This window comes from Anabrus simplex, chromosome 1, assembly GCF_040414725.1.
Source record: "Anabrus simplex isolate iqAnaSimp1 chromosome 1, ASM4041472v1, whole genome shotgun sequence".
NCBI lineage: Eukaryota > Metazoa > Arthropoda > Insecta > Orthoptera > Tettigoniidae > Anabrus > Anabrus simplex.
Window position 1 is genome coordinate 183,164,731 of NC_090265.1, and position 14,979 is coordinate 183,179,709.

Sequence of the window (14,979 nt, forward strand, 5' to 3'; positions counted from 1 at the left end):
CTACCCAGGATGAGATGTTGTTAGACCTTAGACATCTACCTGAGGAGCAGGCTGATAGTATTCGCAAATTGTGTCAGTCGTTTCCCGAGTTGTTCTCTGATACTCTTGGTGTTACTGACCTTATTGAATACAAAATTGAGGTCACGGATTCGATTCCTGTCCGTTTTCCACCTTATAGGCTATCTCCACCTAAAATGAAGGCTCTAAAAGAAATCATCGATCAGATGTTGAAGGACGGTATTATTAGGCCCTCTAAGTCAGCGTATTCTTCGCCTATTTTTTTAGTCCCGAAACCCCAAGGAGGCTTCAGGCCTGTCATTGATTACAGGGCTCTCAATCGGAAGGTGGTGTTACAATCTGTGCCCCTTCCCGACCTTCATTCTTGTTTTTCATGGTTTCGTAAGGCCAAGTTCTTTACTATCTTGGACTTGAATCAGGCCTATAATCAAATTCCCCTTGCCGAAGAGTCTAAACATCTTACAGCGTTCGCCACGGACTGGAATTTATATGAATACAACCGCGTGCCTTTCGGGCTCCCCACGGGAGCAGCTGTACTCACTAGGCTACTAGATAGGGTCTTCTCCGACATCAAATTTGAGTACTTATATCACTACTTGGATGATGTCGTCGTATTTTCAGAGACTTTTGAAGAACATCTAGATCATCTGCGAGAGGTTCTCGATCGCCTTCGTAAGGCTGGGTTAACTGTTAAGTTGTCCAAGGTTGCCTTTGCTAAGCCCTCTATGTCTTTCCTAGGGCATATTGTGTCACCTGATGGTGTAGCAGTCGATCATTCTAGAACACAGGCCATCCGTGATTTTAAACCTCCCAAGGACATTAAAGGCATCGCCAGGTTCATTGGTATGGTGAATTTCTTCAGGAAGTTTATTCCTAACTTCGCTAATAGAGCGGCGCCCTTAAACCTTCTTCGTAGGAAAGGCATCAAATTCGAGTGGGGACCTTCTCAACAAGCCGCTTTTGAAGACCTTAAATTAGCTCTTTGTAATGCCCCTGTACTTGCTATGCCTGATTTCTCGAAGAAATTCATCGTCCAAACCGACGCGTCGTCGTCAGCAGTAGCTGCAGTCCTTCTTCAAGAGACTGAACTAGGGAGGCGACCCATCGCCTATGCCTCTAGGACCTTGTCGGCTCAAGAAGCCAAGTATTCCATCTATGAGCTCGAAGGTTTGGCAGTCTTATTCGCCTTAGAGAAGTTCCGTCTCTATTTGGAACATGTCAAATTCGACCTGGAGACAGATAATCAAGCCTTAAGCTGGGTCTTAGGTAGGCCGCGTCGTACTGGTCGTATAGCCCGCTGGGCCATCCGTATTTCCGCCTTCCAGTTTGATGTTAGACATATCAGAGGTACCGAAAATGTTGTTGCTGATGGACTCAGCCGTATGTTTTCTAACGACGTCGAGACCCACGAACCGGTCGACAGTTCATCACCTTCCGAGTCCATACTATCTAAGGTTAATGCCATCCTAACAGATGCTCCCATGCTCTTTAGGGATATCGAGAAATACCAACGTGAAGATCCGACGCTGGCTCCGATAATGGAAACCCTTTCTTCTGGGGAACATGTCGTCCCTTATGTTCTGAGGAATGGTGTTTTATGTTGCCCTTTGAGGCATGACAAGCTGATGAAAGTTGTTGTTCCAGCGGTTCTTGTACCTATGATCTTCAAGTATTATCATGAGACCCCATTAGGAGGGCATCTTGGAATCTTTAAAACCCGTGAAAAGATTCGTGAAATGTTCATCTGGAAAGGTATGGACGGTGAAATCCGTGAACTTGTAAAAGCTTGTAAATCTTGTTTGCTTAGTAAACCAACCATGTCCACCAAGGTAGGCCTTTTGTCTTCCCATCAAGCGTCACGCCCCATGGAACGCCTGTACATTGATTATGTAGGACCATTCCCCCAGTCAAAGGGTAATGCCAACAAATTCATCTTTGTATGTGTAGATGGTTTTACAAGATTTTCCTGGTTATTTCCGACTAAGCTGGCTACCGCTCAGTCCACCATTACTTGCCTAAATTCTATTTTTGCTTCTTTTGGTCCGTGCCAATATATTGTATCTGATAATGCTAAGGCTTTTACATCTAATTTATTTCGTAAATTCTGTTTTGACTTATCCATCTCTCATGTAACTACTTCTGCTTATTACCCTCAACCATCTCTGGCTGAACGGGTTAATCGTAATCTCAGGTCCGCACTTATTGCCTATCATCATGATGATCATTCCGGGTGGGACACGTCCCTGCATTGGTTAGCTTTTGCTTTGAATTCGGCGGTTCATGAATCTCACAAGTTCACTCCAGCTTCTTTGATGTTCAAGTTTGTTCCCAACTCGCCGCTCTCTAACCTCTGGTCTCTGAGTGACATTCTACCCGAGACAATAGATCCGGATAATATTAAAGATCTTTGGAAGAAGGCTAAAGCCAATCTTAAGGTATCTCATGAAAAGGTTAGGGAAAGGTATGATCGTGGACGGAGACCCACCACTTTGAAGGTAGGTGACCAGGTGATGGTCAAGAATTTTGTTCCCGCGGGCAAGCTTGCCCCCAGATTCCATGGGCCATGTATTATTCTGGATTTCCTTACGCCGGTTACCTTATTGTTAAGTAATCCAGCCACCGAGAGGATATTTAGAGTTCACCTGTCACAGGTGAAACCGGTGTAATTTCCGTGTTAACTTGCTTCATATAATTTGATAGGAATATGAAGGTTATATTTTTTTTGAGTTCCACTCTTAAGGCATTCTGCTCCTTCTATTTTATTTTATATGTAAGCATTTCTGTGAAACCTCCCCCGAGTTGTTAAACTGCCATCCTGTCCTTGCCACGGCCATTACCACGCTCCCGTCTCCTGCTCCACTATGCACAGTGGCTGGCTTAGATGAAATGCCATGGATATCTGCACGCCGCTGGCCCCTCAATCTCTCTACATACCTGTGCCCTCAAAAGAAACATGATGGTCCAACACAATTCTGCCGCCTAGCTTTAATGTTTCAGTGCCCCCGCAGCCGCGCGGCGCTGTGCCGCGGCTGGGTTCGAGGACGGGCCCCCTCGGCCCCAGCGAGGACGACATGTGCACGGCGAGCCGGAGCTCTCCTCCCGGCCTAGGCTGATGTGCGGCGCACGACCTGCTACTTGCCCGCAGCCTGTATATGTTCACCGCGGGCGCGGCGTGTTTCAACACCTCTGCTCCCCTCATAGTGCGGGCGAGCGGTATCTCAGGGTACTTGAGGGGTCCGAGCGGCCTCCTTTGGACGCAAGCTGCAATGGCCGGTCTGGCCATCCAACTTCATCAACCTCAACTACATGGACAGTTACGATAAGCAATGACTACACTCGGGAATTCAACAGCAATATTTGGTGGACATTGCAAAATTTTTCATCACTTTTAAGTATTAAAATGTTATCTTCAGAATTCTACTTCTACAAACTTAAAAACTATTCTTCATCTGCAACAACAAAATTTTGAAACTATATCAAACCAAATTAAGAAAATCTTATAATTTTTTTTGGCAATTAATCTCCATATCTACATCAAAACTTGGACCTTGTTTTCAAACAATTTCATGTGTCACCCCGGGAGGAACTTTTGGGGGGGGAGGTCTGTACCGGGCGGTACACCTCCACTCCGCTAATTTAAAATGTGCGCCAGTTGAAACTCCTCTGCTGGAGGAAGTCTGAACTTTATCTACGCTATTAATTCTCTACTTTCTCAGAAGATGTCACCACGTGGAAAATTTTGAGTTTTTGAACTGTGTCATTTTTGATGTGGTTTTGTTTCACTTGAAGTAAGAAGTGTGAACTTTCTCTTCTAGAGGACACTACTGAAGATCAACAATAGTGCAACCTAGTGCGGAGTCAAAGAACTATTTTGTTGGAGAAATTTTTATTTCAAATGTTTGTCTTTGCTAAATTTCTTTCTGTTATTGCTTAAGTTGGCTGTATACCCCTCTTTTCCCCCTTGTCTTAGATTTATCCAATCCCGAATTTCTTTTAGTAATTTCCGACCAATCCGATGTATCTTCCCCCAACTTGGATATGTTTCTGTACCCGAGCCAATAAAAAGTTTGTGGGAGGGTGTTTTCATTCCCCTAACGCCTAGAACCTTCCGCGAGAGGATATAAACTGCTGATTTTAGGGTCTCCGGGCCACTTCTCTTCCATCTTTCAGGGTATACAGTACATAGCAGGAGGCGGGAAGCGCCTCTTTCCTCGGCAGCGGTCATCAATAAGGTAATGGCCGATTAATAAATTCTTTCTTTGCTAGCTCAGCAGTTTAACTCTCGGGGCGGGTGCGAAGCTTTCCTCCATGTAACCTTTTCCTAAAATGTAACGATCTTTTCTTCTATTCTCTTTTAAGCTGCATATTGGGATAGAGAGTGCTAACCCTCTCGAGCTCCCACTCACATTGTCTTGAGGTGAACTTATTTTCTCAACCTATTCTTCGTTAATGTAAAACCAATTGCTCTTTTCTAAAGTCACCTCGGTAGTATGGGATTAGCCCTTGCATTAGTGGCCTAGAGCCAGATTAGGTTTTTAAAAAACAAGTGTATTAGGAGTGCAAGATCGCCTCCTCTCAAATTGTTATTTTAGAGGTCATGTAATTGCCCATTTTTATTTAATAGACCTCAGTAGGTTGGGTATTTTACCCCTGTGTCTATGTCCAGTGAGGACAACTTGAAGGTGGAGTTTGGTTTAAATTTTGAGAGCGAGTGGCTCTTTTTGTGTGTTGTATGCCTCGTGGAGGCTTTTCTGTGTAATTTTGAGCAAGGGCTCCTAGGTATGAATGGGGTTTTCTGCCCCTCTGTTAAAACTCGTGTTTGGGGTAAAACTGAGCTAATTGCCCAAGCAGTGTAAAATCAGGGCGCGAAGCCCAATTCCTGTAAATATTGTAACAACCCTTTTTGCTACTTTGTACCTGCCATGCTTGTTATTTCTTTGTTTTGAAAAGAAAATATAACCTTGTTAAATTTTAAATTAATTTTGCTTTCGTAGCTGGAGACCTATTCACACCCGCACCTTCTTTCACCTCTACCTACCACGGAAAAGTCCGTAACAGTAATTACTGAATTCTGATACAGTGCTCATTTAGGAGAAATTATTAAGCTCAGATTTTGTTATGCTCGTCTGTATCTCAAGGAGTTAGATTCATATAGGTTTCTAGCAATTTGGAGAATTTGTAGACTACCTGTATCCCCCTAAATCACTAGCTGGCTCACTGTCTTGCTAAGGGAGTAAGCGTCTCGCAGCTTGAATTTTGGAGAAGATTGGCTCGAATGCCTGCAAAACTAGAGTTATGGGCTTACGGAACCACAAAGACAGTGAGTTCCTCAGACGTTAAGATGCTAGATTTCAACCCTCAATTTAGGTGGTGCATTGTGGTGCCATAGCAGAATGTAATCATATATTTTATACATCTGCCGTAGGGATACTCTGGCAGCGCGTTAAACGATTATTTCCTCCTTAGCTTCTTTCTTTCTTTCTTAGCCTGTTTACCGTCCATAGATCGCTTCTCTCTCGGACTCATTGAAGGTTCTCACTCTACAGACTCAACGATAATGACCTGTGCTACGGCATGGTACGGGCTAGGAAAAGCGGCGGCCCGAAGGGGCTGGATAAAGGTCGTATTAAGCGAAAGATACCAACACCAATTAACAACGATATCTCGCCAAGCTTCTTTAATTACAAGTTCGGAAACTTTAACTGCTTTAAAAACATCAAGTAACAACAATTTACAATTAAGAGGATAATACCCGTATATACATTCAGAATTATTACAAAACACTAATGAGGGAGCCAGCCCTCTCTACCAGGTACAAGTTCACATGCATACGTGAAGGGTTTCGCTTTGCAACTTTCCGAACATAATATGAAAGACCTTCTAATATTACAATAAGGTTGAGAATAATTTAAGCATGGCCTTCCAAATTCTTAACCAACGCAACGCCCGAAGGCACATAGAGAATCCGTAGTGGATTACAATAACGTAGAAAAGCAACACCTACTTAACCCCACAATGGAATGTTTCGGCCATGAAAATACTTTCTTTAAACTGAATCAAACACATCAACTAGAAATCTTAAATAAAGATCGAATCCAAAGCACAAAGTTCCTATCATTACACAGTGACAAGCCTCGTTTTTACCTCAGGCACCTTAAATTTCGACATCTTAAGGGGACAGTACAATAGCAAGATCCCTCTCTCTCTCTTACCTCCGCGCTAGCGTGCCGGGTTCGAGGGGCTAGAAGGCAAGCCCAGGAGATAACAGACTGCTCAGAGTGCCAACAGCAGAATCGCCCGGCCGGCCGAGGAGAACGACCGCGAGCCGAGCAGCGGTCACGTGGACCGAAACTCCCCTCTAGAAGAGAAGGGAGTTGTAGAGGGGCGCGAAGCAAGAGAGAGAGAGAGAGCTCGGAAGGGAGGGAGGACTCTTCAGGGCGAGAATACCTCTACATTTCCCTGAAGACATGCGGAACGGGCAAAAATACATTTATTCCATAAGAGGGGCAAGGATAGGAAATAAAATACATGTAAATACATCAAATTACACAATACATAGTACAGCTTGCAAGCACATACACTGTAAAACCACTGGAGAAAGATAGTCTGGGAGGGGGATCACAGTTTACACGGTTCAACCTGGATCGTGGCACCTTGGTTAGGGTGACGAAACTGGGAAGAATTAACTGTGCTCCGCCCGGGTGGCCTTACGGTCATTGCTGTACACGTGCCTTATGGTGTATGGAATGATTGGAAGGGATGGGCACGGATGAGGGAACGAAGTGGCCGAGGCCTTCATTTAGGTACTATCAGGGCAATTGAATTTAGAAGAAGTGTGTAAGCATGGAAATTTACTTTGTGCAATGCTGTTGTGGGGATCGAACACACCTCAACTCAGTCGACCACCCGAGATTAAGGGTACACCGCTCCAGCCCTCGTAACACTGCAATTTTCGTGGAAGTGGCGGTAGATCGTGAATTGTTGCGCCCGGGGGGTGCGAGGTCGATCCAGTGCAGTGCAGGGCAGTGTCAGGGTGCCTCTGTGGTGAAGCGTTTAGAAGGTGACCGAGCGAAATGCCAACCTTGTAGGACATTCGTATTAAGAAAAATAAATAATTCAAGCAGGGAGCATTAGGAGGAGGTTGAAAAATAATAATATGAAGTTGAAAATAAATATGCAACGGCCGGGAATCGAACCCGGGCCGCCCGCGTGGCAGGCGAGCATTCTACCACTGAACCACCGTTGCCATGTCACCGATAGCTAACATCAACGAAACCTGACGTGTTTTCCTTGAAGTTGCATCACATACCGTGCTTAACAGTGACGTTGCAGTACTTTGCTGATAACAGATTGTGTACTCAGCTTCGGGAGTTCAAATCCATGCTTTAGTGTGTGCGTTAACTGAAATAGCATTGAGGGCTCGAAGTTTTAGGCATTAGTTCCTTGTAAAGAGGACCGTAGTAAAGTCGCCGGGTATTCTTGCACATTAAATGTCGCCAAAGCCATAGTCGTTACGAAGTAAAGTATCAGAGCATGGGACAAATCATACGGTAAGGGAAGTAGGGGCCGTCTGCTGTCTCTACAGAATCCACCGGCACTGCTATGTGGAGCCAACAAACCGCTTATATTAGGTAAGACTAACCGCGAAGGAATGTGTTTACCGTAGCCGTGATCGTCTAGTGGTTAGGACATTGCGTTGTGGCCGCAATAACCCAGGTTCGAATCCTGGTCACGGCAAGCGAACAGATTTTGTCAATTGTAATTACTGAATTCTGATACAGTGCTCATTTAGGAGAAATTATTAAGCTCAGATTTTGTTATGCTCGTCTGTATCTCAAGGAGTTAGATTCATATAGGTTTCTAGCAATTTGGAGAATTTGTAGACTACCTGTATCCCCCTAAATCACTAGCTGGCTCACTGTCTTGCTAAGGGAGTAAGCGTCTCGCAGCTTGAATTTTGGAGAAGATTGGCTCGAATGCCTGCAAAACTAGAGTTATGGGCTTACGGAACCACAAAGACAGTGAGTTCCTCAGACGTTAAGATGCTAGATTTCAACCCTCAATTTAGGTGGTGCATTGTGGTGCCATAGCAGAATGTAATCATATATTTTATACATCTGCCGTAGGGATACTCTGGCAGCGCGTTAAACGATTATTTCCTCCTTAGCATCTTTCTTTCTTTCTTAGCCTGTTTACCGTACATAGATCGCTTCTCTCTCGGACTCATTGAAGGTTCTCACTCTACAGACTCAACGATAATGACCTGGATGGTTGCACCTTGGTTAGGGTGACGAAACTGGGAAGAATTAACTGTGCTCCGCCCAGGTGGCCTTACGGTCATTGCTGTACACGTGCCTTATGGTGTATGGAATGATTGGAAGGGATGGGCACGGATGAGGGAACGAAGTGGCCGAGGCCTTCATTTAGGTACTATCAGGGCATTTGAATTTAGAAGAAGTGTGTAAGCATGGAAATTTACTTTGTGCAATGCTGTTGTGGGGATCGAACACACCTCAACTCAGTCGACCACCCGAGATTAAGGGTACACCGCTCCAGCCCTCGTAACACTGCAATTTTCGTGGAAGTGGCGGTAGATCGTGAATAGTTGCGCCCGGGGGGTGCGAGATCGATCCAGTGCAGTGCAGGGCAGTGTCATGGTGCCTCTGTGGTGAAGCGTTTAGAAGGTGACCGAGCGAAATGCCAACCTTGTAGGACATTCGTATTAAGAAAAATAAATAATTCAAGCTGGGATCATTAGGAGGAGATTGAAAAATAATAATATGAAGTTGAAAATAAATATGCAACGGCCGGGAACCGAACCCGGGCCGCCCGCGTGGCAGGCGAGCATTCTACCACTGAACCACCGATGCTATGTCACCGATAGCTAACATAAACGAAACCTGACGTGTTTTCCTTGAAGTTGCATCACATACCGTGCTTAATAGTGACGTTGCAGTACTTTGCTTATAACAGATTGTGTACTCAGCTTCGGGAGTTCAAATCCACGCTTTAGTGTGTGCGTTAACTGAAACAGCATTGAGGGCTCGAAGTTTTAGGCATTAGTTCCTTGAAAAGAGGACCGTAGTAACGTCGCCGGGTATTCTTGCACAATAAATGACGCCAAAGCCATAGTCGTTACGCAGTAAAGTATCAGAGCATGGGACAAATCATACGGTAAGGGAAGTAGGGGCCGTCTGCTGTCTCTACAGAATCAACCGGCACTGCTATGTGGAGCAAACAAACCGCTTGTATTAGGTAAGACTAACCGCAAAGGAATGTGTTTACCGTAGCCGTGATCGTCTAGTGGTTAGGACATTGCGTTGTGGCCGCAATAACCCAGGTTCGAATCCTGGTCACGGCAAGCGAACAGATTTTGTCAATTGTAATTACTGAATTCTGATACAGTGCTCATTTAGGAGAAATTATTAAGCTCAGATTTTGTTATGCTCGTCTGTATCTCAAGGAGTTAGATTCATATAGGTTTCTAGCAATTTGGAGAATTTGTAGACTACCTGTATCCCCCTAAATCACTAGCTGGCTCACTGTCTTGCTAAGGGAGTAAGCGTCTCGCAGCTTGAATTTTGGAGAAGATTGGCTCGAATGCCTGCAAAACTAGAGTTATGGGCTTACGGAACCACAAAGACAGTGAGTTCCTCACACGTTAAGATGCTAGATTTCAACCCTCAATTTAAGTGGTGCATTGTGGTGCCATAGCAGAATGTAATCATATATTTTATACATCTGCCGTAGGGATACTCTGGCAGCGCGTTAAACGATTATTTCCTCCTTAGCTTCTTTCTTTCTTTCTTAGCCTGTTTACCGTCCATAGATCGCTTCTCTCTCGGACTCATTGAAGGTTCTCACTCTACAGACTCAACGATAATGACCTGGATCGTGGCACCTTGGTTAGGGTGACGAAACTGGGAAGAATTAACTGTGCTCCGCCCAGGTGGCCTTACGGTCATTGCTGTACACGTGCCTTATGGTGTATGGAATGATTGGAAGGGATGGGCACGGATGAGGGAACGAAGTGGCCGAGGCCTTCATTTAGGTACTATCAGGGCATTTGAATTTAGAAGAAGTGTGTAAGCATGGAAATTTACTTTGTGCAATGCTGTTGTGGGGATCGAACACACCTCAACTCAGTCGACCACCCGAGATTAAGGGTACACCGCTCCAGCCCTCGTAACACTGCAGTTTTCGTGGAAGTGGCGGTAGATCGTGAATTGTAGCGCCCGGGGGGTGCGAGGTCGATCCAGTGCAGTGCAGGGCAGTGTCAGGGTGCCTCTGTGGTGAAGCGTTTAGAAGGTGACCGAGCGAAATGCCAAACTTTTAGGACATTCGTATTAAGAAAAATAAATAATTAAAGCAAGGACTATTAGGAGGAGATTGAAAAATAGTAATATGAAGTTGAAAGTAAATATGCAACGGCCGGGAATCGAACCCGGGCCGCCCGCGTGGCAGGCGAGCATTCTACTACTGAACCACCGTTGCCATGTTACTGAGAGCTAACATCAACGAAACATGACGTGTTTTCCTTGAAGTTGCATCACATACCGTGCTTAACAGTGACGTTGCTGTACTTTGCTGATAACAGATTGTGTACTCAGCTTCGGGAGTTCAAATCCATGCTTTAGTGTGTGCGTTAACTGAAATAGCATTGAGGGCTCGAAGTTTTAGGCATTAGTTCCTTGTAAAGAGGACCGTAGTAAGGTCGCCGGGTATTCTTGCACATTAAATGTCGCCAAAGCCATAGTCGTTACGCAGTAAAGTATCAGAGCATGGGACAAATCATACGGTAAGGGAAGTAGGGGCCGTCTGCTGTCTCTACAGAATCCACCGGCACTGCTATGTGGAGCAAACAAACCGCTTATATTAGGTAAGACTAACCGTAAAGGAATGTGTTTACCGTAGCCTTGATCGTCTAGTGGTTAGGACATTGCGTTGTGGCTGCAATAACCCAGGTTCGAATCCTGGTCGCGGCAAGCGAACAGATTTTGTCAATTGTAATTACTGAATTCTGATACAGTGCTCATTTAGGAGAAATTATTAAGCTCAGATTTTGTTATGCTCGTCTGTATCTCAAGGAGTTAGGTTCATATAGGTTTCTAGCAATTTGGAGAATTTGTAGACTACCTGTATCCCCCTAAATCACTAGCTGGCTCACTGTCTTGCTAAGGGAGTAAGCGTCTCGCAGCTTGAATTTTGGAGAAGATTGGCTCGAATGCCTGCAAAACTAGAGTTATGGGCTTACGGAACCACAAAGACAGTGAGTTCCTCAGACGTTAAGATGCTAGATTTCAACCCTCAATTTAGGTGGTGCATTGTGGTGCCATAGCAGAATGTAATCATATATTTTATACATCTGCCGTAGGGATACTCTGGCAGCGCGTTAAACGATTATTTCCTCCTTAGCTTCTTTCTTTCTTTCTTAGCCTGTTTACCGTCCATAGATCGCTTCTCTCTCGGACTCATTGAAGGTTCTCACACTACAGACTCAACGATAATGACCTGGATGGTGGCACCTTGGTTAGGGTGACGAAACTGGGAAGAATTAACTGTGCTCCGCCCAGGTGGCCTTACGGTCATTGCTGTACACGTGCCTTATGGTGTATGGAATGATTGGAAGGGATGGGCACGGATGAGGGAACGAAGTGGCCGAGGCCTTCATTTAGGTACTATCAGGGCATTTGAATTTAGAAGAAGTGTGTAAGCATGGAAATTTACTTTGTGCAATGCTGTTGTGGGGATCGAACACACCTCAACTCAGTCGACCACCCGAGATTAAGGGTACACCGCTCCAGCCCTCGTATCACTGCAGTTTTCGTGGAAGTGGCGGTAGATCGTGAATTGTTGCGCCCGGGGGGTGCGAGGTCGATCCAGTGCAGTGCAGGGCAGTGTCATGGTGCCTCTGTGGTGAAGCGTTTAGAAGGTGACCGAGCGAAATGCCAAACTTTTAGGACATTCGTATTAAGAAAAATAAATAATTAAAGCAAGGACTATTAGGAGGAGATTGAAAAATAATAATATGATGTTGAAAATAAATATGCAACGGCCGGGAATCGAACCCGGGCCGCCCGCGTGGCAGGCGAGCATTCTACTACTGAACCACCGTTGCCATGTTACTGATAGCTAACATCAACGAAACATGACGTGTTTTCCTTGAAGTTGCATCACATACCGTGCTTAACAGTGACGTTGCAGTACTTTGCTGATAACAGATTGTGTACTCAGCTTCGGGAGTTCAAATCCACGCTTTAGTGTGTGCGTTAACTGAAACAGCATTGAGGGCTCGAAGTTTTAGGCATTAGTTCCTTGTAAAGAGGACCGTAGTAACGTCGCCGGGTATTCTTGCACAATAAATGACGCCAAAGCCATAGTCGTTACGCAGTAAAGTATCAGAGCATGGGACAAAGCATACGGTAAGGGAAGTAGGGGCCGTCTGCTGTCTCTACAGAATCCACCGGCACTGCTATGTGGAGCAAACAAACCGCTTATATTAGGTAAGACTAACCGCAAAGGAATGTGTTTACCGTAGCCGTGATCGTCTAGTGGTTAGGACATTGCGTCGTGGCCGAAATAACCCAGGTTCGAATCCTGGTCACGGCAAGCGAACATATTTTGTCAATTGTAATTACTGAATTCTGATACAGTGCTCATTTAGGAGAAATTATTAAGCTCAGATTTTGTTATGCTCGTCTGTATCTCAAGGAGTTAGATTCATATAGGTCTCTAGCAATTTGGAGAATTTGTAGACTACTTGTATCCCCCTAAATCACTAGCTGGCTCACTGTCTTGCTAAGGGAGTAAGCGTCTCGCAGCTTGAATTTTGGAGAAGATTGGCTCGAATGCCTGCAAAACTAGAGTTATGGGCTTACGGAACCACAAAGACAGTGAGATCCTCAGACGTTAAGATGCTAGATTTCAACCCTCAATTTAGGTGGTGCATTGTGGTGCCATAGCAGAATGTAATCATATATTTTATACATCTGCCGTAGGGTTACTCTGGCAGCGCGTTAAACGATTATTTCCTCCTTAGCTTCATTCTTTCTTTCTTAGCCTGTTTACCGTCCATAGATCGCTTCTCTCTCGGACTCATTGAAGGTTCTCACTCTACAGACTCAACGATAATGACCTGGATCGTGGCACCTTGGTTAGGGTGACGAAACTGGGAAGAATTAACTGTGCTCCGCCCAGGTGGCCTTACGGTCATTGCTGTACACGTGCCTTATGGTGTATGGAATGATTGGAAGGGATGGGCACGGATGAGGGAACGAAGTGGCCGAGGCCTTCATTTAGGTACTATCAGGGCATTTGAATTTAGAAGAAGTGTGTAAGCATGGAAATTTACTTTGTGCAATGCTGTTGTGGGGATCGAACACACCTCAACTCAGTCGACCACCCGAGATTAAGGGTACCCCGCTCCAGCCCTCGTAACACTGCAATTTTCGTGGAAGTGGCGGTAGATTGTGAATAGTTGCGCCCGGGGGGTGCGAGGTCGATCCAGTGCAGTGCAGGGCAGTGTCATGGTGCCTCTATGGTGAAGCGTTTAGAAGGTGACCGAGCGAAATGCCAAACTTTTAGGACATTCGTATTAAGAAAAATAAATAATTAAAGCAAGGACTATTAGGAGGAGATTGAAAAATAATAATATGAAGTTGAAAATAAATATGCAACGGCCGGGAATCGAACCCGGGCCGCCCGCGTGGCAGAGGAGCGTTCTACCCCTGAACCACCGTTGCCATGTCACCGATAGCTAACATCAACGAAACCTGACGTGTTTTCCTTGAAGTTGCATCACATACCGTGCTTAATAGTGACGTTGCAGTACTTTGCTTATAACAGATTGTGTACTCAGCTTCGGGAGTTTAAATCCACGCTTTAGTGTGTGCGTTAACTGAAGTAGCATTGAGGGCTCGAAGTTTTAGGCATTAGTTCCTTGTAAAGAGGACCGTAGTAAAGTCGCCCGGTATTCTTGCACATTAAATGACGCCAAAGCCATAGTCGTTACGCAGTAAAGTATCAGAGCACGGGACAAATCATACGGTAAGGGAAGTAGGGGCCGTCTGCTGTCTCTACAGAATCAACCGGCACTGCTATGTGGAACAAACAAACCGCTTATATTAGGTAAGACTAACCGCAAAGGAATGTGTTTACCGTAGCCGTGATCGTCTAGTGGTTAGGACATTGCGTTGTGGCCGCAATAACCCAGGTTCGAATCCTGGTCACGGCAAGCGAACATATTTTGTCAATTGTAATTACTGAATTCTGATACAGTGCTCATTTAGGAGAAATTATTAAGCTCAGATTTTGTTATGCTCGTCTGTATCTCAAGGAGTTAGATTCATATAGGTTTCTAGCAATTTGGAGAATTTGTAGACTACCTGTATCCCCCTAAATCACTAGCTGGCTCACTGTCTTGCTAAGGGAGTAAGCGTCTCGCAGCTTGATTTTGGAGAAGATTGGCTCGAATGCCTGCAAAACTAGAGTTATGGGCTTACGGAACCACAAAGACAGTGAGTTCCTCAGACGTTAAGATGCTAGATTTCAACCCTCAATTTAAGTGGTGCATTGTGGTGCCATAGCAGAATGTAATCATATATTTTATACATCTGCCGTAGGGATACTCTGGCAGCGCGTTAAACGATTATTTCCTCCTTAGCTTCTTTCTTTCTTTCTTAGCCTGTTTACCGTCCATAGGTCGCTTCTCTCTCGGACTCATTGAAGGTTCTCACTCTACAGACTCAACGATAATGACCTGGATCGTGGCACCTTGGTTAGGGTGACGAAACTGGGAAGAATTAACTGTGCTCCGCCCAGGTGGCCTTACGGTCATTGCTGTACACGTGCCTTATGGTGTATGGAATGATTGGAAGGGATGGGCACGGATGAGGGAACGAAGTGGCCGAGGCCTTCATTTAGGTACTATCAGGGCATTTGAATTTAGAAGAAGTGTGTAAG

The 14,979-nt window shown here is 45.1% G+C and overlaps 9 non-coding genes across 9 annotated transcripts; 4 read left to right on the plus strand and 5 right to left on the minus strand.

Moving 5' to 3' along the window:
- Positions 1–7,193: 7,193 nt before the first annotated feature.
- On the minus strand, positions 7,194–7,264 carry TRNAG-GCC (transfer RNA glycine (anticodon GCC)). The gene has a single exon. It is a non-coding gene; the product is annotated as a tRNA-Gly (tRNA).
- Positions 7,265–7,683: 419 nt separating this feature from the next.
- Positions 7,684–7,755, plus strand: TRNAH-GUG (transfer RNA histidin (anticodon GUG)). The gene has a single exon. It is a non-coding gene; the product is annotated as a tRNA-His (tRNA).
- Positions 7,756–8,817: 1,062 nt separating this feature from the next.
- On the minus strand, positions 8,818–8,888 carry TRNAG-GCC (transfer RNA glycine (anticodon GCC)). Its single transcript has one exon. It is a non-coding gene; the product is annotated as a tRNA-Gly (tRNA).
- Positions 8,889–9,307: 419 nt separating this feature from the next.
- Positions 9,308–9,379, plus strand: TRNAH-GUG (transfer RNA histidin (anticodon GUG)). Its single transcript has one exon. It is a non-coding gene; the product is annotated as a tRNA-His (tRNA).
- Positions 9,380–10,441: 1,062 nt separating this feature from the next.
- On the minus strand, positions 10,442–10,512 carry TRNAG-GCC (transfer RNA glycine (anticodon GCC)). Its single transcript has one exon. It is a non-coding gene; the product is annotated as a tRNA-Gly (tRNA).
- Positions 10,513–12,065: 1,553 nt separating this feature from the next.
- On the minus strand, positions 12,066–12,136 carry TRNAG-GCC (transfer RNA glycine (anticodon GCC)). The gene has a single exon. It is a non-coding gene; the product is annotated as a tRNA-Gly (tRNA).
- A 419-nt stretch (positions 12,137–12,555) lies between these two features.
- TRNAH-GUG (transfer RNA histidin (anticodon GUG)) lies at positions 12,556–12,627 on the plus strand. Its single transcript has one exon. It is a non-coding gene; the product is annotated as a tRNA-His (tRNA).
- Positions 12,628–13,689: 1,062 nt separating this feature from the next.
- TRNAG-GCC (transfer RNA glycine (anticodon GCC)) lies at positions 13,690–13,760 on the minus strand. Its single transcript has one exon. It is a non-coding gene; the product is annotated as a tRNA-Gly (tRNA).
- A 419-nt stretch (positions 13,761–14,179) lies between these two features.
- TRNAH-GUG (transfer RNA histidin (anticodon GUG)) lies at positions 14,180–14,251 on the plus strand. The gene has a single exon. It is a non-coding gene; the product is annotated as a tRNA-His (tRNA).
- The last annotated feature ends 728 nt before the right edge of the window (positions 14,252–14,979 follow it).